Source organism: Triturus cristatus, chromosome 1_1 (genome assembly GCF_964204655.1).
Source record: "Triturus cristatus chromosome 1_1, aTriCri1.1, whole genome shotgun sequence".
NCBI classification, from domain to species: domain Eukaryota; kingdom Metazoa; phylum Chordata; class Amphibia; order Caudata; family Salamandridae; genus Triturus; species Triturus cristatus.
The window spans coordinates 331,353,460-331,376,594 of NC_140579.1; positions in this window are offsets into that span (position 1 = coordinate 331,353,460).

Here is a 23,135-nt window from a genome sequence, read left to right on the forward strand (position 1 = left end):
GGCAAAAATGGGTTTGATAATATGCCCTTGTGAATTCCCATAAAAGCCCAGGTTCACACCAGAACCTGGGCTTCTATGGGAATTCACAAGTGCATATTATCAAGCCCATTATCACCGCTTTAGCGGCAGTTTAATGTTGTCGCCGTTCCTTGATAATATGGCCCCAAGTTCTTAGTCTGAATGAAGGGGGCTTAAGAAGATCAGCATGAGAGCATCTCAGAGTTCTTGTGGGGGTATAGTGCACAAATCTATAAGTAAGGTTATTGGGTCCAACAGCTTTGAATGCTCTGAACACAAGTAGTACGCTTTTAAAAAGGATCTTTTTATGTACTTGTATCCAGTGTAGAGTTTTTAAGGCTGTGGAAGCAGAGCTCCATCTGGGGAGTTTCAACACAAGTCTAGCAGCTGTGTGTTGCACCTTCTGCAATTATTGCAAATGTTTTTCAAGGCTTCAGCTTATAGACCATTACTTTAGTCAATCCGGGAAGTGATAAGGGAAAATGCAACCAATTTACTGCAAACTAGAGGAAGAAAGTAAAAAAAACTTTCCAAGAAACTTGATAAGGTTGAAGCACATGCCTGCCACTGCGATGGCTTGTGGATAGAAAGGGCGGTATAAAATGTTACTCCCAGGTTTCATGCAACTTCTACCGTCACAGGAGGCAGATGCACAGAATTAGGCCACCATTGGTTTGGTGAAAAAAGACTGGACTTTCAGAATAAAATAATACCTGTCGTATCTGTGCTGCATTTTAGATGGTTTGCTTGCATCCACAATATAACTGCGCTAAAACTGTTTTTTAAATTAAGTTCTGAGCCTAAGGAGCCTTTAGCAAGTGAAAGGATTAACTGTGTGTCATTGGCATACAATGTTGTGGCAATTTCAAAAGAGGCTATCAAAGAAATTAGAAGGGCTATATAAATATTGAAAAGTATAGGGCTAAGAGATGATCCCTGAGGAACTCCTGATGTTAGTAATTATTCTGTTGCAGTGTAATGTCCCAAAGTGACTGCTTATCTGCGACTGATTAAAAAAGATTTGGGGGCAGATGTGCGACGTTTTTTGTGGTCGCAAATGGGAATTTGGCCCGCTTGCGACCGCAAAATTGGTCTGCCCCATGCACAAACCATATTTTGCGAGTCACTAAAATATTAGCGGCTTGCAAAATATGGTTTGCAACTCAGTTTTAGAAAGGGGCATGTCAAGGGCGTCCCTTCCTAATAGCGAGTCTAACAACAATGTCTGATTGTATTGGGACCGCATTTGCGGTTGCAAAACAATTGCAGTTTCCCATCAACTTCAAGTAGGTGGTAAGCCACTCGCAAATGTGAAGGGATCCCTAAGGGAAATATTTTATAAGAGCAGGCAGTGGTCTCAGGGACCACTGCCTGCACTTAAAAAATGAAACTGAAAAGTTTCATTTTTCTTTTTTTAAATACATCACGTTTAAAAGGATTCATAATGTCAACAACTTTATGAAGAATGACTGGGGGATTGGGGTGATGGTGATTTGGAAATAATTAATTGCACTCTTGGTAACCAGTAATAGGAACAGAACAGGGCGCTCAGCACAGTGTATTGGTGGAAGGTAAACAGAACAAAATATTATCGGTGCTACTAGCAGAGGAGGGTCGGTTGTCAATACAGCCCTAGTTGAGCCCTTCAAAGAAGAAGACAAAGCAGAAAACAGAGCTCCAATCTGATCACACTAAGAGAAGTTCAAAGTCAATAATGTAGTAGACACAACTGTAGTCATAGTCCACTTTTAATCCAAAATGATCAGTTTGGGTCGCACGATATCCAAATTCTATACATAAGTATTCTGTAATACAATCCACATAGTCAGCGTACATTCCTTCAGTATTTAATACTTGATACAGCCAACACTTGTTTCGTCGCTTGGCAATTCATATCTTGACTTCTTCAGGGCTGTAAGTTATGAATTCATAACATCAGAAACTATATCCCATCAGTTTGAGACGGACCGTCACCCACCAAGGTGCAATACAGTCAGAAAAGTGAAGCTAGATCTGGTCCAATTATAGTAAACCATGGTGCCAAAAAGAGTCAGTCTAAGGAGAAAAGGAGAAAGTAAAAGAGAGAAGAAGTGTGTGGAACATAAAAAATGTGTGGAAAAAAGGGGTGGAATAAAAGGGATGTGTAGAAAAAAGTAGAAAGAGCTAGAGAGAGAAACGCAGTCATAGTATGCAGTCAAGCTAGTCAACAAATGTGAGGAAGTTATCTATCACCAGAAAAATAAGGTAGCAGTAAACCATCCATGTAATGAACAAGGAAAATGTCAGTAAGTAAATGGAAAAACCCGGGGTCCCTCAATATCATGCGTGCCTTATAATAGCATTGGGGGAGGAAATTAGAAAGAGTAAAACCAGTATAATAATGACCTGATAAGGATGGGGACAAACTTTATGGACTATGTCCATCTGTAAAAAGATCTCATGTGACACATACAACAAAGTAGAAATAGGTGGTATCTTGTCAAATGCAGAAAGAAAATATATTATGACAATGTGAGTGTTATGTAAAAACGAGCAAAATATCTGACAAATTACGTCACAAACGTCACAAAACATGCCGTAACCATGGTCTACATTAAGTAGTAGCACCCACATGATAGGTAAAACATACCCTTTAAAGAAGAAAGGGGTACATGCATCAAGAGATGCTTTTGAGAGTCCTTAGTTGCGTTTATTAAGCAATCGCAATTAGGGACTCTCAAAAGCCTATGCATGTAGAAATCGCTATTAAAATAGCGATTTCTAAACATTCCTTAATTGCGAGTCGCAAATTGCGAGTCGCAATTAAGGAATGGCTTCCCATTCATTCCTATGGGCCTGCAGCCCCAAAGGAATGAATGGGAAATTGCAAGCGCAATTTGCGAGTAGCAATATGTATTCGCAAATTGCGCATGCAATTTCAAGGGTGCAAAGTTGTCAAAAGGACACCCTGTTGCACCCACGAAATTGTGATGTGCACCCATGATGCGCACACACATGCCCTAAGGGCATGTGTGTGTGTAACCTGAAACTTTGAAAAATGCATTTTATTGCATTTTTCAAAGTTTTAGCAAATTACAGACCAGTTTGATTTCACTGTAATTTGCAGTCCCAAATAGCGAAATTGCTATTTCAAAGTACTTCTTGATTGCATTGAAGGAATTGCAAATTGCAAGTCCTTAAATGCAATCGCAATTTAGGAACAAGCAAAAAATTGCAAATTCTTAAATTGCGTTTGCCAAACACTTTCATGCATCGCTAAAGGCCAGTTTGCAAGCGCAAACGGACGATTTTTGTGGATCGAACCATTTGCGCTCGCAAAAACCACTGATGCATGTGCCTGAAAGGGCCTCAAGATGGAGAAAGTGTACACTTTGGAGACATCCCTGGACCCTGTGCTTATAGAGGAAGCGACACTGCTATATTGACACCTTGTGAATGGACGTTATACTTCTTTGTTAGAAAGATAAGCTAAGAGAACATGAGCTACTAATTGCACGGACCTATTGTGATTCATCTGGGGAGAATCTCACCACCCTGAAGAAGTCCCATGAGGGATGAAACGCGTTGGCAAGGCAAAGCAATTGTGTGGGGATTTTTAACAATTAATGGAACACGATTCTGCAATAAAAGATTTTCTACGACTACAATCAAGATACATGATTGTGTGACTTTTTTGCTTGGGAAGTTATTCATTTGTTCATGTATTGTGTTTACTTATTAGAAAAAGCTATACTATGACAGCCACATAATTAGAAAATATTTCACTCGGGTGCGGGGTTAATTCTGTGTCTTGGATAACTGAAAATAGAGCTGAGGAATAACTTAAACAATTCCCCAACACATCAACTAAAACCAATACTCATAGTCCATGTCCAATACGTAACATTCACCACAAATAATAAGAGACACTATAAGTCTAACAGACACCATATATTTGCCCAGAACTAACAGAAACATTTACCGACAAAGTGTAACAAGCACGGCTAGTAAGCTGTTGTGTCACTGGCGTGGACCACCAGCGCCGTCTTGGTAGTTCAGTTTAAATGTTCAGGTGATCAAGTGTCAAGAGCCCGTAAGAACGCGCACAGTGATGTGCGATCTCGGTGTTCGAGAGTGCGCGAGTATTGTGCCACAAAGTATAAAGAATGTAATTCCAAAATACAATATATCATCAATAATTATGGTAGAAGGTCGGCACCAAGAGTTGACCAAGATAAGAATCTAGTGAAAGCGGTACTAAACACACAGACATCTATGACGGCTGGAATGTAATGGTAAATGAGAGTTCGAAGTTAGAAGTACAGCTGCCTCTTAAAGTGGTGTCCATTCAAATTCATGAGTGATACAGGGAAGGAACGAGAGTGAGTATATAGGCTCGACTGTGTGCACACCTCTTAAAGCACACATTATCACCAAAGCTAAGAGAAGTGTGTAAAAGATGACCGTTTTAGACAAAGGGTCAAACGAAAATATATACAATGAAATAAAACAACAGCATGTATTATCATATATCTGTACATTCTCCTAAACATATGCATACCCAGTAGTATACAAAAAAGTAAAAGCTCTTCATAAACAATAATGATCAATCATATTGACTAAATTATACATCCACATACATGTTATAGTACAAAGGTTATCACTAAATACATGTAGGACAAAACTAGGGCATGACCTCAGCAATACATAGCAGTGATGGAAGACACCGTACAGACTGAGTTAGATTTGGTCAGATATTAGTCTCCAAGGAAATATTGTAGTTCATTATCAATTTTAATACTGAGCTCCCAAGATACACAAAGATCCTCTTAAGCCTTTTGGGAGTCCTATCATATCTGGGATAGGTGGCCCGACAGAAAGACTATCACATTTTGTTGATATTTTCTTGCCCCCAATGCTCTTTGCTCTTGCTGTGGAGCCATTTGCTGGTGTGCTGAGGAGGGAGGATGGGGGTAGGGCATCCCACTGATTGATGGAGTACAAGTGATCGCACTATAGGCAGATTATAGGTTTTTGTAAATGTAAGATACTGAAACAAGATCCCCTGTAACGTGGGACAGTGGAAGGCCTTGGGGAAGAGATGTGGTCTGTGAATGAGCTGGCACCTGATAGGCAGAGAATACCAGAAGTAGTGATGCAACTTGGTATCACATGGGAGCCCTTAACCTTTTAATACCTCTGTGTTAAGGTCTCTAACTCAGACGTCACAACTCGAGAGAGCAATTTAGGCTCCTGTGCTGTGATCACTCAGGAGGAACGTGTGTTTCTGGCACATGGTACAGTTACCGCTGATGGCCCGAGTTGCATTTTACAAGATGTTAATACTTCCCAGAGTTTACTATCTTTTCATGAAATTCCCAGTCTTGGTGCCTCAAAGCTGGCTTCAAGCACTATGAACCTTATCATTTATCTGCCCATCTCGAGTGGATGGCTTGCTGGCTACCTGGAGTTGGTCTGGCAGTGGTTGGTGAGTTGTGGGGTCCAGAGCAGAAAGCAACTCTGGTGGCATTGCTACTTAGTGCCTTGCTGATATTTATGTGACAATTCAAGTTTCTCTATATAGTGATTTGCTGCTGGAAAGCAGTAACCTGGCAAACCAGAACATCAGCTGCTATATACACCAGCACTTACAATAATGGGTTTATCAACACCAGGAGGGGATTTCCCAATGGTGGAGTGCTTATATGACTGGCACGCACCTGGCATTGAGAACATTGGTAGGTGTTACTCAGAGGGACCCTCCAAGACCTAACTACCGTGATCGAGGAAAATGGTCTCCCTGGTGCTCATTTCCTGATGCACATTACTGCAGTCAGTACAGGGACAGTAGCAGGCTGGACGTAAGTTCCCAAGCAAGTGTTGCTGATGTTTGGCAATCACCATAGTTTGGTTTCTTGCCTGTATAAGTCCCTCCCTGAGATGGTGACTGATAGGTTTCCAACCTTGCAGAATACATGGGAGGAGGTGATCTGCAGGCAATTCCAGAGAAAAGAATGGGAACAGTCACAAAAACATGTCCGCACAGTCTCAAGAAACACCCGCCATAAATACACAGGTTAATTACTTGCAAAACACATACTAATAATCACATAGGCTAAATATACATTTACACACTGACACCATGAGCTTCCCTCCTTGGGGCCTAGTGGTCATTGCCCAGTGTGGACTCCCATTTTGGTTCCAAGTTACAAAAGACCTAGAACATACACTGAATAGGAGGCCATTGTTCACAGCGGAAGCATGCTTGTTGAGCTTATGTGTGAGGAAAAAGGAGAGGAAGGCTGACAATAGATTCCTGGACTTTGCTTTGGTGCTTGACATTAGAGACATTACCATGCACTGATGACTCCCTGATGAACTACTGCATAGTAGGTGAAAAAAACAAGTCAAAAAATGGGTTATAGCAGAAGGGGACTGCTGTACGCGGTTAAAAGCACTACGATTTGGGGTAAACACTGCTGGCAGATCTATGGATGAAAGTGATCTCAGCCTTTGTTTTACCTGGGGACTGACAAAAGAGAAGCCAACTTTAGGTGCTCTGTGATAAAGGCTGCCCTTCCCTCATAGATTGATTCTTACCAGATGTGCCATAAATTCTCATACTATGTTAATGATTATATTGGGGTTACAGATTTGGCCTTTTCCACAGCTGGGAAGGACATTTGGAAGGGCCATATATGGCATCCATGGAAGGGAAATATGCATATATTGAATTGGGATGATGCATCAAACGTCTTGTTTACTATTTAATCTTTACTGTTGGTAAAGGTTGTCAGCTGGAACATGCATCAAGCAAACATTCTGTAACTGTGGAAAGACGCAGGAACATTTGGGCATCTTTTTCTGTTATGCATATGTAGTATTTGTGATCAACAAAATGTACAATAAAAACATTTAGCAAAAATCAATGTTTTTAGCACTATGAATGAATGGAGGGTCCAGATTTTTTTAAAGCCATATTCAAAAAATATTTTGAGAATGATTGAGACATCTGGAACTCCCAGGTAAAGGCTGGCCTAGTGTGTGAAACTTAGCGGTGTTTGATTCTGCAGTCCCGGGGTTCATTGCTCTATGCCTTAGCAATACTGGTCAAATAGTGTCCCTCAAACACTTGGATGTCAGTATTAGTAATGTAATCCTAGCCTTCTTATGGAGTTTAGTAAGGACATAAAGCACACTCTATTTGAAAAATTGATGGTTTAGTCCATCAAAAGATTGAGATTCACAATGATTTCTTTTTTATTTTGATAACCTATAACAGTGCTATATTGTAAAACTAAAAATTAGAACAATTTTCTACATTTCTGATATGCAATATGGAGGTATGTTTCAGAGACATGAAGGCTATCTGATGCCTTGTAGCTCCACAAATCCCCCTTTCTAGAGTTGGGTATATTACCTAGAGACGCAGTGGTGGAGCAGCACTGCCCCTCATTTCTTATGTACTATCTATGACAGTAGTTTTCCTACAGACTGACAAATAATCTCTGGGCATCAGATGGCAACGTTGTTCCATCCACTGAAATCTGTTATTAGCAAAGTTATGTTGTGCAACAATTAGGTGAGACAGCTGAACTACTTTGGCCAGAAAACACAGGCCATTATGCCCTTTTTTTGGTTGACTTATGTATACATCATTCTGTTCCATTAGAATGTAGATGAGCACATGGGTGTGTGCTTTTTTTTGTTAAAACAAATGAGTAGTCCTTCCACTTTTCAAGACTCAACATACTAATGCTACGTGTAAAGACAATGTGTGTCAAATTAGAGTGTTTCTTAGTAGGCAAAATGGGTCAACTTCACTATGACTCCACTTGTCCATTCCTTAGCTTTTATGTGTGTATATTTTGGTACAGATGTGTACATAAATGAATAAACATAAAGATCTAAAAAGCAGGGATATGTTAATTGCAGAACCAGAACTGAAACAAGTTTGCCCTGGTGATAAGGATTCATCTGTACCAAACGTGCTACCACAGTGTTATCTTTTTATATTGTACCAGATCAAGAAATATAGTGTGTTATGTGAATATGATAACAGTTGACAGAGCTTACATTGTGATGAGTAACTTACTAAATGTTGTTGATACATTGATGGGGGGGGGTGATTTGTTGTGATCACTCCTGTTTTACTCTTCTGAATTATATGGGTTGGGTTAAGAAGAAGGTTGCGTTGGAGTGAGTAATAAAAATGTCACTCACCCTGCAAGCATCTGTTTGTAGCATACAGTGCTGCAGATTCACATGCTCAGCACACTCTCGCCATCCAGTGCTGGGCTCAGATACCCACAGGCTGCCCCTCCACAAAGAAGCACTTAGAGTCATGTGGTTAAGTGCGAGCTCAACAGCATGTTAGACTATTTCTGCCCTCTCATACCTTTGGTTTGTGATATCTATGCTAATTCATCAGAGGTATAGCACTACCTGCAAGAATTATCACCATGATCTATTTTTGCCTCGTCAGTGCATTGATGGTGGGAGTAGGAGGTACATTCCTTGCTGAAAAATAGTCTCACAACTGAGGTCAAATCCAATAAACATTGAAATTATTGTGTTATGACTGATGTGCGCTAGTGCTGTTGTCACATAGTTTTTGTGTAGTGTACTTTCTTTTAATTGTGTTTCAATTCGGGTGCACTTTGTCCGCAAGATTGTCAAAAAGCTTATATCCAGCTCCATTATTGATCCCATGTGCACCACCTACACCTGCCCTTCCTTGTTACCTAAAGCACAAGATAATCCTAAATCCGTTGTAGTTCGCCATCTCTCTGGCCACCCACCTTCACAAAATATTTGAATTTTTCAGTATGCTTTGTCTCTGGAACGGTATGTAGCCCACTGCTAGCCTCCTTTGTGATCTGCCTGTGTCACCTCTGCATCTCTCTATGCTTCCAATGCTGTTGAATCTACTGGAAGCTGGGGTGGACGGAGCTCACAGAGCTTCACTTCGGGAAATTCTGTGGAGTGTCCGAAAACCTCTACCAAATTTCACAGAGTTCCATTGGCGAGCGGACAGGGCATTGCTTGACACCCCAATATCCACCTACAAGTCAGTGTTTAGTGCTGGAGCTCACCTCTCATTGGCAAAGTTTTTGTACACAATGAAGACACTTACTTTCAATTACGATCAGCTATGTAAAATGAGATTAGCTGTATTATGCCTTCCCATGCCCTGGCTACTGTCCCACCACACACTGGATCTCATCCATCTCCACCAATCCTGGGTGGCTTCCACTCCCTAAATCCCCATACTGCTTTCTCTGGCAGGTTCGAGTGTGAGAGCCCATACTCCGACTCCAGTCCTCTCCCCAGTGGGATCCCTCTGGTGCTGGCTGGAACAGGGAGGACGTGAGGCCTGGGAAGGCATGGGAAATTAGCAGCAAACTGCCATGTGATAGGAGGGTAGGACGCTCTTCGAGAAGGGCGGGGGTTTGGAAAAGCTGATGGCCCGCGGCGCTGGCTCGGGTAAGAGAGAGCTTGCTTTCTCTCTCACCACGAAAGTCAGAAGGACCCCTTCCCCAACCGCAAGCTGGAAACTCCCTCTACTGCAAAGTGAAAGTGTGAACTGGACTTTTAAGAAGGCTGTTCCCTGTGCTTTGACGGTTAATGAAATTAAATCAAAGCTTCTTCATGTGCTTTGAAGACAGTGATTAGGCAATTTCACCCAGCCCTAACAGCCGCAGAGAATACAGGAGGCGCTGAAGCAGCATAAACATTAGTGGCCATAATGGAGTGTAAATAAATGTAATAAGCTATCATATACATCTGTGGACCGCGCAGTATCTATAACTATCTTGATGAGGCAGAGCGGCATCCAACTAAGAGAAGGAGTGAGCGGCGCTGCAGCTGAGCGCACTGTTAAACTGCTCTGCTGTGTTTGGTGGAGTTTTTGCAGAACTCCGCACTCTAAGTGAAGTGCGGAGCAGCAAAAGCTCTTCAAACTTTGCTAGCAGAGCAGAGTTCACCGCCCACCTCTACTGGAAGCCATACCTCCATTGTTGTCAGACACCTCTCTGGCCACCAATCCACTTTTGTAATGTGATTTATATTCCCCCCCTTCAGTTCAGTATTAACTTTTGAAGTCATCTTTGCCGGGTGCTGTAACATGCAAGTATTAAGAAGTGCCACCTTTGCTGGGAACTAGTGATGTTTGCCTCTTGCCCAGGTGATGCCCTCAGTGCGTTTTGGGTAACATCCTGTAAACACTGAAATGTTAATGTTATTGTGGCAGCATCACATGCGAAGACTGTGATATTGCATTATATGCAGTGTATTTTCTGTTTTTCAGGTGCTGTTTGTTCACCAGAGACCTAATCAGCCTATTTCCCGCTCCATTTGTTATCCCTATAGATATCTCCTCTACTGTCTCAACGGCCCTTCCTATGCTACCAAAAATGCAGAGAGTCCAACTTCTGTTGTGGTCTGTTGTATTTCAGCTCCTGTCTGGCCACACAGTCATTCACATCACATAGGGTCTGATTACGACTTTGCCGGTGTGGCGATGGGTCTGCACTGCCACTGCACTACCAAAGCCATGGCCGGGCCCCCCACCAGATTAGGGAATTTCCTCCTATCTGGTGGGCTTTTGTATAGCTGTTCCCAGGGCGGTTCCCTGAAAATGGGCACTGCAATGGGAATGCCAAAAACAGTTCCTGCACAGCATGGAATGAAAAGCCCCATCCTTGCCTAAAGCAATCAATCTTGGTTTGGAATCCACACATGGAACCAGCCAATGGTCAATGGTGGACTAGCAATAATCTTTAACAAATTCCAATGGACCTCATGTTTTAAAGACGTAATTAGACCCAAATGGGAATCACTTGTGCTCCACTGATCACTGTCACTTACATCCTATTGCAAGCAACCAAGAAACCAAAACTGATCTCCAACAACTTTAGAGAATTTCTTAACTTTCAAATCACCCATCAAAAAGGTAAAAAGATACTGTTCTTCATACCAATAACCATGAACAAATGGCCGACCAGGGAATTTTCAAAGTAATCTCCTAAAAGTCTGCAACACTTTATGAAGCATCACCTGTATTCTCCATTATCAAGTTTTATGTAATGCTATCACAGACCTTATCTCCCCAAAAGAAAGATGCTGTAACAACACTTCAGAAAAAAAGTGTGCATCATCCAAATATTCAGATCAAGATGAAAAAGACTAAACCCACTGAGACTGAGACTGCAGGCCCACTGGACTCCTTGAATCTGCTTTCAGAATCCCAGTTCAAGAAATTCATCAATACAATAGGCCTAGCTTGTACACCATCAGAATCCTTCACTACTGAAACATTGAAAGACATCCTATCCTCAACAATTTAAATCCCCTGCAGGAGCCCTTCCTACACCTCTCTGCGTACATCCAGCCACTCAGGAGGATGATTCATCTAGATCCAGCAGACTCTACCAGAGAAAGACAAATCTTGAAAGATTAATGCTTAAGAAAATTACCCAAGGGCAGAATGACGTTTGCACATATTTCCTTACTGGATGACAAGAAGACTATGGTAGATCCAAATTGGATCAAAATCTCTAGAAAGCCAATGTGGTGAAACACTAGATATAAAGGCTAAGGCAAGGGGCAACGCTAAAAAGCAGTAGTAAAGAGGTAGACGGGCCGACCATCATTAAACTTTTAAACAGAAGGATGAAAAGAGTTCAGATTTTCGATTCTTCCGTGACAATCTCCTAAACGCTTCAAATTTAGATTCCATGCAGAAGTTGGCAGGGAGCATGTTCCACAGCCAAATCAGTAGGCACCCAACCCACATGAGGCCGGCTTGGAAGGTATCCTAAACAAATGGATCTGAGCTGACGTGGGCATGTCTCAACTCTAATTTGCAGCCAAGCAGCTATTGCACTTGTGCACAGCCTTTGCCAAAGTCCATCCCGCTGCCTCCTACAAAGAGAAGAGTAAGTTGGGGCAAATAAAATGTTAAACTGTATATCCTCTTACCTTTCTAACAGATCAAGAATGATATTGCTTCCTCCATGTATGTAAACTCCTTTCAGGACCAATGCTGGCATGTCTAATTGGCTTGATCTTGTTATATCTCCTCTTGGAGGCCTATGTCAGCATGCTACCATAGGTCTTCAAGCCCTTCACCTCAACTTTCTACAAATACACAAGTTACACCTTTTCATCTCAAAGCCAGAGTGAATCTGACTCTTTGGCACTAGACCTCTGCCAAACAGCTGTCAACTAGTGGATGCTGAGTAGCTATATTAAGCTGAACTCTTCCGAATCAGAGATCCTAATTTGCAGAGAAATGAGTAAGGGTGTATGAAATGTGTTTAATTTGTTCCAGGTAATTACAAGAAATGTAGACAAAATGAAGCATAATTGTGTGCAATGCAAATCCATCATTTATAGCTATATTTTAGTGTGATATGTGATAGGTTTTTACACAAGGACACATTGCACAGTAAACAATAGAATGAAAAACACAACTGCAAACACAGGCTCATTGGAGTCTTTAATTTGGTTGGACATTTCCCAGAAAAACCCATGCGGCTCTTATAGCCGTCTTTTTAAGGATTCGATCCAAGAACTGTCTGCGGGTGCCCTATGGGACCTTAACCCCAGTAGGTCAGCATTTAAAACTAGCATTAAGAAATGTATTCGAACAAGGTCCCTACTTATTGACAAAGCTCACTTTGCCAAACGCAGACACGCGTGGGCTACAATGAGTTCGTATGGTCGCCTATCCCCCGCCTCCTACCTATCCTGCACCTATTCCTTGCACCTAAAACTCAGTTTTGTGGCTGTCAGACTGGGCGAATGGCAATTTTTAAACGACATGCCCGCCTGGCGCCATCTGTCAGCGGAAGTAATGTGCAGTGGGTGCGGCACGACTCCTGAAACCCTGGTCCACATAGTATGTCTCTGTCCCACATTTATGTCACAACGTAGACGTAAACTGAAATCTGAGTGGAACAGGCTGGGAATCTGGATGTGTAGACAAGCAATTATTGCAGCATTAATGCCAGATAACACAGCTCTAAATATTGCTTTTACAATCTTTATACGACATGCATACCGCACCTTCAGATAGTAACGGGAATGGCTCGCCACTACGCTATCTTTTAGGAGCTATTCCGTACCACACTGCAACCCTTTTTGTGCTGCTAAAATTGCTCCTATTTGACTACACTGTATATTCTGCTGTTACTTTACGAAACATTGGATTGCAATTATGGCTGATTGTTAAGACCCGAAATCGAATGCATTTTATATGTCACTGTCATTGTTGCTTGCACGTTCTGCTTTTTTATCATTCACTCATCAGTGAAGTTTTTAAAGTAATTTGAAGATTTTAATAATTATTGTCCCATGTATTGCTGCTGTAATTTTGAGGTGTTCTTTTAAGGATATTTTTATACCCAAATAAAGCATTCTTTCTTTCTACAACTGTTGTGAGCAACAGCTATTCACTTTCTGGGTGTTCGGTTATTCCTGCATGCTTGTGCTAAAATGTAATCACTAATGGTGCAATATTATGTCTTGTAGTGGCACTATTTCAGGAATTTTGCATCAAGCTGGTTACGTGAAAGTGTGCAAATTATGCTGGTATAATTTAAATTTCACCTAGACATGAAAATGAGGAACTACTAGTTATTTGACAACCAGAATTAGGCCCACTGAGATCAACATTGACTGACTTAATAATGTAGAGAGTGATCATGAACTTAGCATTTCCCTTGTTTCTTTATTGAACCAAGTCATAATTAGTTATTTCTACTGTTGGGCAGTCCTGCTGCTGTGGTGCCTTTCTAAGGCTCAAAGGAGAGCTATAGAAAGGCAGTCCTGTGGGAGCATCGCAGCATGTTCCTGCACAGTGAGAAATGCACCATGTCATGCATTTTCCTGTACAGGAACTGGATGTGTAATCATGCACAGGACCACAACATGTGCCCCCCTGCATGCACCTCTCTGCATATAGGCATAAGAGGGCCCTGTAGGGACCCTCTGAGTTTCCTCACTGCCACACTTTCCCTGGCAGGCTCACCACCGTAGATAGGGTTGCAGTGAGGCAACTTTTAATATGCTTGGTGGTGCGGGATCACAGATCCCCAATGGTTGCAGCTGTCCTGTGGTGGTCCGACTGCCGAACCCGAAATACAGCGGTCAGACACCACATGTTCTATGGTCCATCGGACTGCCCAACTTATAGTCAGGCCCTATGTCCCTTGCTTCAACCTAGAAAAACTGCAAATACACTCAAGGACCTCTTCATCCCAAAATGGTTAATTGTTCTCTCCTACAAAAAAAAATAGAAGTAGAAAAACCAATGGGACTCCTTTCCAGCAAGGGCTGAAAAATTCAATATGGCATTATATTCATGGAAGGCAGTAAAGACTTGACTCCTTACCAATTGATGAAGAATATCCCTTATTTATTCCTGCTAAATAATGACACAAAAATATCGTCCGACTATGATACTGTGATCAAAAACATATTGGACTAAAATATCATATTTTTTACTAAATATTGTTTATTTATATATTTATTATTATGTTTTAATTTTATTATTCTTTTTTTGAGAAATGTATTTGTAATTATAATCAATTTGAAATTGTATATTAAATACTCTAAATTATCCATCTGTTCATCATTTACATTATTATTAAATATGTGTTTACATAGTTATGTAATAATGTAAATTTGAAGTTTGGGGTTTATTGGAGAATAGTATTGGTAGTGTTTTAAATTAAATGTAGATAGGTTGATGATAATGTATTATTTATTAATTATATAAATTGGTTTAATGTAAAAAGATGTGTAATTAGTGTAATTTATTGTAAAATCTAAAATTGTTTACGTGGTTTCTATGAAAATATTTATTTCTATTTACTAGTGGTGGAGTTTATTGTGGTTTTGGTAGTTAATATTATTAATTGTTAATTTTTACTATGTTTTAAATATTTTAAAAGTGTAATATTTGACATTGGTATTTTCTTGTTTGCATGTTTTATAATTTTACAACCATTTACATTCATTTTTTAGGAAGTGAGCTTTATTAGTGCATTGAGTGGTTAGTCCTAAAATTAAAATATAGAATAACTCACATTCCAAAAAAGAAAATATTTTTAAATTATTTATTTAATTGTTGTCCATTCTTAACTTATTTAAATACTTGGGTATATAATTATTTTGTATAAACATTCATTCTTAAGTTATTAATATGCATTGTGGGTATATTGGAGAGTAGAGGTGTTGTGTTTTGTAAAATAAATTATTTAATTATAAATAAATATTGAAATATGTAAACATTTTTATAATCATGTTTTAAGATTTTTTATCTGTGTTTTATGTGGGATTTTATGTGACAGTGTTTTATTTTTATTTAATAGATCGAATATAGTGTTAAAACAATGATAACCTATCATTTCAGTTAATGGTTTATTTATTTTAAATGTTTACATATGTTATTTGGTTGTATTTAATCTGACCTCTTTAATGGATGCTTTCTCCTTAATATTTGTTGGTCTGAAGTTAAAATAGCAAATGGACCCCCAGCCCAAACCCAGTGTATGCAATGTCCTCAATGTTTGTTAGATTGAACTTAGAATAGTAACGCTGCCTCCCCCAATGTATGTACTTTCCCCAATGTTTGTTAAATTTCAGTTAGAAAAAGAACACTTATCCATCTCTATGTAAGTATGTTCCCTATTCATTGTTAGACTGGAGTTAGAATAGTAAATTTGTCACCGAGATGTATGTACTTTGCCTAGTGTTTTGTAGATTGGAGTTAAAAGAGCATATTTAACTCCTCTCCCAAAGTAAACACTTTCCACAATAGTTGTTAGATTGGAGTTGCAATAGTAAATTCGCCTTACCTCCAATTTATGCACTTTTCCCAATGTTAAAGACTGTTGTTAGACTAGAAAATATGAATGGCACTTCCCCGCCCTCTAATGTATGCACCCTTCCCAAATTCTGTTTGAATGGCATTGGGATAGTGAATCTGAACCACCCACAGCATCTTCCTCAAAGTATGCACTTTCACTGATGTTCGTGAAATTGGAGTTAGAAGCCTAAATCAGACCTCCTCTCAATCCTTGCACTTTCCCCAATGTTTTATAAATGGGAATTAGAACAATAAATTCCTCTCTCCTCGACAATTTATTCCTTTTCCCTGATATTTGTAGATTATAATTTGTAATACTGTAATTGGATTTTTTCATATTAGTTTCTTTTTTTCCATGTACGGAATTAGGCTACTGCATGCTACTAGATCCTTTATGATATTTAGATTGTATTTAATGTAAAATTATGCATTTATTACCCATCGTATTTCTTTTTCATATTGGAGTTGTGCTTCCATTTAGCCTCTTTTATTCTAAAATCCATTAGTATCAGGAAATCTATGTCTTTTTATCCTTGATGTAGAGCCCATATGGACCTCTCAGGTACTGTATTATTGCATATTGCACTTTAGTCCCTGCCTAGGTATTAGGAAATTCATGTCCATTTATTTCTTGACATTTAGTCTATTTGGATCTTTTATTTATGTATTACTGTATTTTGCACTATAGTCCTTGCCTAGTTATACCTTTTTCATAAAATCAATTTTTAATAGCTAATTTGCTAATTTGCACTTACTGTTCCTTCTCTATGAAATAAGGATATTTATTGGTACTGTATTAACGCATTTGCACTTTACGTATTGAGATTATTATATAATTTTTTATGTACTTATATTAAGGATAAATTTGTCACATCATTCATAATATCCATTTTTAATAAGTAACTTGTACCTATTGTTCTCATCCGTTAGCAAATAAGGATATCTTTTTGTATTGTATCAAGGCATTTGCACTTTACATATTGGGTTTATTATATGCTTATGAACTCCCATGTACTTGTCTTAAGGATAACTCTGTTTTTATATGTTGCTGTTCACGTCTATGCTTATATGGTTGATGTATATCAACCAAATAAAAGTTATTTGAATTGAATTGAGTTGTGCTGTATCATTTTTTTGAGGTAACACATTATGTTTATGTTTTGTGTTATTTATTATGAGTATATTATTTCTATAAAAAAAGAAACATAATTGACATTTATTTTAAACAATAATAATGCTACATATAAGTAAATACATTCATCGCCAGTATAACGTTGATAGGTTGGACAACAATATTTTGGTAGTTGATATTTTTGTGCATTTTATGATAAGTAAGTAAAGTCAGTTTTTTTCTAGAGGTTGTTATTTTGGCAATAATAATTTTAAACCAGAATATTTTTGTAGTTTTCATTCTGTCATAGAACCTCATGGATTAATGCCTTCAAGTAGGGCTTTAGTGAGATGTACAAGGTTTACAATTGAAAATAACACATCCAATTTGTCTTGACAATGTCCACAATTTCACTTCTCCAAATTTCCTGGACTAAAATTTATTTTGATATCTTGCCGAAAGTATGAAAAATTGAACTTGCACTCAGTTGGGATAGCGAGCAACTTCCTTAGTCATATTAACTTGGAGGTGCCGTTATACTGCTACTGAAAGGTATATCATTATCACAGTGGTAACAAAACAGTTGAAAAGTCAAACCACAAAAAAATTAAAATCCCAGAACCAATTTAAAAACATGGACCAAAGTGTAATGAGTAAAATTACATCAACATGACAAAAACCCAACAAGCGTAACAGGAGAGACACATTTTTAAATATTTAAGGCAAAAAGTGCACTAAAAAACTAAAGTGCCAATCAGCAATCACAATTCGTGATTGACCATGGCCTTGTCATAAGTTCAGACTGACACTGATGGAGCGTGAGCTGAATACACCAAGTGAGTTCATCTCAATCAAAGATTTTCCCTTCTAATTTCATTTTAAATCATTTTAATTTAGTCTCTGAAATGGAAGTTGAAATCCTCTAATGGGGCAAGGTGGCAAGCTTTATCTGCTGATGTTCTCTCAAAGACAGGTAGTCACTTGATGATGTCCTGCTTAAGCCATCTGTTTTGGTGGAAAAAGTGCAGAGTTGGAGAAATTCAAATTTTGAGCACTCAAATGAGGCAGACAACTTTCACATCTTTGCCAGTTCAAACTTTCTACCATTAGACTTATTTCGGATTTATTTATGACTATTTAGCATAAAAGTCCTCAGCTGGTAAAGCCTGCATTTTTCTAAGTTTCTTCAAAATCAGACTACTCTTCCACTAACGCTCTGGAGGTCTTTGAAGTCCAAACATTTTCTAAGTTCCAACATTTTAGTATTTCTGGAGCAACTCCTCTTGGTCTCATCTAAAGCTTTTGAACAGCACATAAGAGCCAGGACTCACTCCAGCAGGGGCCACATGGAGGGTCCAGTCTGGTTCAAGTTGCTACTGGTCAGCTGAGCAATTCAGGAAAAAGGCCACGTGCAGCTTACAATATCCCTTTAGCCACACAGTAGGTCAGCCAACTAACTCTTGACATCCACTTCTTAGTCCTTGGTTCTATTGGGAGCAGTCTAGCCCTTCAGATATCCATAATGGTCTCAAATATGAAGTCTAGTTGTTTCCTCTTCTTGCACAGGTTCAAGAGTGTTCTCATAAACTTTGGGTGAGGGACCACCTTTTTTTATAAAACACAGGTTTTCCTCAAATTTCTGTGAGAGAAAGTTACAGAATCTGTGGAGATCAACACATTTTCTACCATCTAGTGGTCCTACACTGATAAACACTACCCCACTTGTAAACTCTCCTAATCTGTCTCCAGGGGGTGCAGAATGTTGGGCCCATTCTGATGTGGGAGCACAGGCTGAGTGGGACACATCCTACCCCTACTTTTTACATTGTTATCCCTGGTGTTTACTGGCCTTTTTACCCCAGTGGAGGATTAGCTAGTGGATAAAAACAATATTAAAGACTGTTATGCCAATGGTAAAGGGGGGGGAGGGCATTGGGGAGCACAAACCCATGTCCAGGTGGGCTGCCTCCCACCACAAAAAAGGTTCACTAGATATTGCCTGGGTCTAGTGAGCTTTCTGGCTCTTAGAGGGGTAGATTGGGGGTAAACACCCCCTAATTTCCCCATAGGAGGGGTAGAAAGACCGTTGGAAGGAGAGGATAGACCCATGCATGGGGGGGGCAATCCACCCCAAAAAATAGGACAAACTACATTCCCTAGTGCCAAGGCAGATTTATGCCCCCATGGCAGTGCCAGGGTTAATCCCCCCCCTATCTGTCCCCATGACAGGAAGAAAGACTGTTATGCTGAGAAAACTGGGGGGGATAGAGGTAGGTTATTTGTGTCTCATTGAGTAGACTTTGCGTGCCCAGTGCTTTCCCCGAGCAAGGATCCACAAAGGAAAGAGAACGCTCGAAATGGGACAAGTTAATGTTGTCTTGTTGGAAATTGGTTTACTCGTTGAGGGGGTTGAAACCCTCCTCAAGCAGCAACCACATTTCCTGTCAGGGTGAAACCGCAAGAAACCCAAAATTAACCTGTGCTTAACCTTCTGGCACCTTGGCACAAAGCTGTTAAGCCTACTATGTAAAATATTTATGTAGCACTTCAACAGAAATAAAGTGACAATGCATTACAAGAAAAATCCCACACCAATTTTGAGAAACAGAGTCAAATGAAATAAATAATTTGACCCCAAAATGACAAAAATCCAGTAAATAGAACTGGAGACATTGAGTTTTAAAGATGTAAGTGAAAAAAGTGTCTAAAAGCACAAAGTGCCAACTTTGGTTATCTGGTCATGCCAGATTGGGACAAAGTCACAAGTTCTGGCTGTCTGCAATGGAGCCCAGGCCAGCTACAGGGTCCAAGTTATGCCCACGGAACAAAAAAATCTAAAACCCTAAAACCCAGGAGCTGTGAGGCTGGGATGTGAGGTCTTGTGTGGTCGTTGAGGATGTCATCAATGAGAAGCTTGCAGTGCAAAGCGCTGTGCTGAGGATGCGTCGCGCATCAATGGTTTTGAGGAGACTGCAGGCTGGAGTGCGAAGAACTGCATTGGGGATGTGGCACATAGCAGCAGTTCTGAAGCAGAGCTGCAAGGAGATGAATTGTACTGCTTTGGTTCTGCCCACAGGACCACAGCTGGGCTGGCAGAGCACCATAGGACCACTTCCAAGAGTCCAGGACTGGGGTGGCACCACCGGGGGGACAAGACACTCAGCAGAATATGTCCAGCTGCTGGGTGTACGGTGGTTGGAGCCTGTATGTCCCTAATGCATCTGATCAGGAGGCCAACAACCTGGCCCTTGGAGTCACTCTGGCCCTTGCATTCACTCTGGTGGTCCTGGGTTCAAGATTCAGGTCTAATCCTTCACTCAGGCAGAAGGCATCAGAGTAGCAGGGCAGTAGAGTAGCAGTCCTTCTGGCAGCAGAGCAGAACAGCAGTCCTTCTTCTGCAGCATAGAGGGGTCCATATGTGTACTGAAGAGTTTGGTCTGAGGGTTCCAATGTATACCCGGTGCCCCTTTGAAGTTAAAACAGGTACTGGAGGTTCAATCCCAAGAGGTGCTTGGAATTTCCTACCTCCCTGCCTGAACCCCAGATTGTTTGGGGTCAAATTAGAATAGTGTCAAACCCTTTGTGAGTATGCTGAGGCAGAGCCTTTATGATGTGCAGGAATGGCAGGAGACAGTTCCTCCCTCTCATCAAGTAAGGGATGACCAATTGTGAAAACAACTATGCTCCTTTTTCTCACTGTCTGGGTGCAATATACTAAAACCAACTGCCAGCTGCACCTAGTCATATGATCCAGCAAACAGGCTGCAGGCACAAAATGGTTAGTGCAAGAACCTTCCATCTCTGCAAAGGTAGCATTTTCAGAATTGTGACTTAAAATTACGAATTAACCAATAAACAGGGCTTTAAATTACAAGCCTTTAGATAACAAACTAAATTCCTACCTGAGTCCAATTGAAGTTTATCACTTATTAAATGTAATAAGTTATCCCAATGTTATCCTATTGGAGAGGTAGGCCTTGGGTAGTGCAAAATTAATTTTTCACAAGCAGGACATGTAAAACTTTTAAGTACACTGCACCCTGTCTTGTGGGCTGTTTACTCTGCGAAGTGACGAAAAACTCTGCGAAGTTCCCAAGGTGCGGAGTGCAGTGCGAACTGCCGTTCGCACTTGTCATCCTCCTCGAGAGCTTACCATTCGCGAGCAGAGAAAAAAAATCTGCTGTACTACGCGAAGCTGTGTTTTCTGCACTCAGCGAGCTCCGCGGAATACGGAGTGCAGAAAACTCTGCAAACTCTGCGAACGGTGCAGAGTTCACTGCCCAGGACTACTGTTTAGGTCCCATCCAAGGGGTGACTTATGTGCATTCAAAGGAAGGTTTAGGCCTGACATAAGGTTTATATTGCCAGGTCAAAATGGAAGTTTTAGAACTGCAAACAAAGGCTGCAATGGCAGGCCTGAGACATGTTTAAAGGGGGGACCTATTTAATATTTTAAAACAAGAGTCTTTCCTGCCTTAAATGGTTATTTGACATGTGTACCTGTAGGCTTAAAATCTGCAGGAGTCAAGCCAAACAGACTTGCAGGGGTAGGCCTGTCAGAGGTCGGATCACATAATCTGGAGCCTAGTCAGGACAGCCCCAGCATAGAGAGTGAAAAAACTGTAATATCAGCCACTCAAAAAAGAGACATTTTCTGACATGTATGTTCATACCTCTCTCAGCTAATTGCTTAGCTATGAGTGCACCTGCTACTCAGCAGTCTCTTTTCCAATATTTCAAACATCTTTGAATGAATGACTGTTGTATACAATATTCCTTATACTCCTAACAATTACGGCATGCCTCACAAAATAAAATACAGTAAGTTCACCAGGTACACGTTGATGACTAAACCACTGTTGTTGTGTTATACAAAAGGGTGCAATTAAGTTAAATAACAATATATATGCCTTTTTGTGGGAAAATCCAAATCTCCACCTCGTCATGAGGGATAGGTTATTCAGTAAGCAGCTCTACTAATATATCTCCCCATTGACCTGTAGTACCTTCTGTGCATAACCCATGCTCTTCCAGTACTCAACTCAATAAACACTTCTGCCAATGCTCTTCAAACCTGCTATGCATCAGCCTCACTATTCCAGTACTGAAACCCACAGAGAACTAAAAAGCTTAAACTGTATGGTCATATTCTATCCCATGTATGTATTAAGAACCACATACTGCTCTGTCAGTATTAATAATGTTCTTTTGATTGGACTCCACACTTATTGCACAGAAGTACTAATATTTCATCTCAGGCATTCACATAGAACTCTTGTAGAATGCCACAGTCCCAAGTTACATTAGGCTTTGATATTTCTTCTTGTGGGCCTACAGTCAACTGTTCCTTGCACCACAACCTTGACTTAGAACCTAATTACTTGACTCCAATCACAACATTTTCATTGTACTTAAACTTTACCTTGCAGAAACATGTGGTATCCAAGCAGAGTATCACAATGCACCTCTTCCCAAGAGCATCTGTCCTATTCAGCCAGATCCTCTGTTACTTCAAATATGAAACTTGAATGCAAAGTGTTTCACCTCATTTCCATGCAGCTGTATCCAAGTCTTATCTATCACCCTTATCCAGATACACATTTCTTTAGCTGCAGCAACCATTTCTGATTATGAAATATGACTGATTCACCATACTGCTGAAATATCAATGAGTTACCTGAAGCACCTCTTGCTCAGTACACTCAACTCTTCAAATCAGGTAAGTCAAACACTGAATCACACTATCCCTTTCCAATAGCTAACAGAGAATAAAGGACAACCAATGGTGTAAAATCCTGAAGCACATCCGCTAACATGGGAATCAACGACAATTGCTTAGTAAGCCTTAGGGTGTCATTAGGATGGCGGGCGGACTTTGTCCACCCGCCATCCTGATGGAAAACAGGACTGCCTGCCATTTGTGCGGCGGTCCCGTGGGGGAGATTAGAATGCGCCCACCACACTGGTGGGCGCATCACGCATTTTTAACATTGCGGCGGATGGTGCTTTCAGCAGCACCCGCCGCAATGGTAAAAATGCATGTCGTGCATTTGCATGCACAAAGTGGTAGGCACCGCGCGGTGCCTGCCGAATTGTGCATGCAAATGCAGGGGGGTACCATAGGTACCCCCCATGTGCACCCCTCACCCC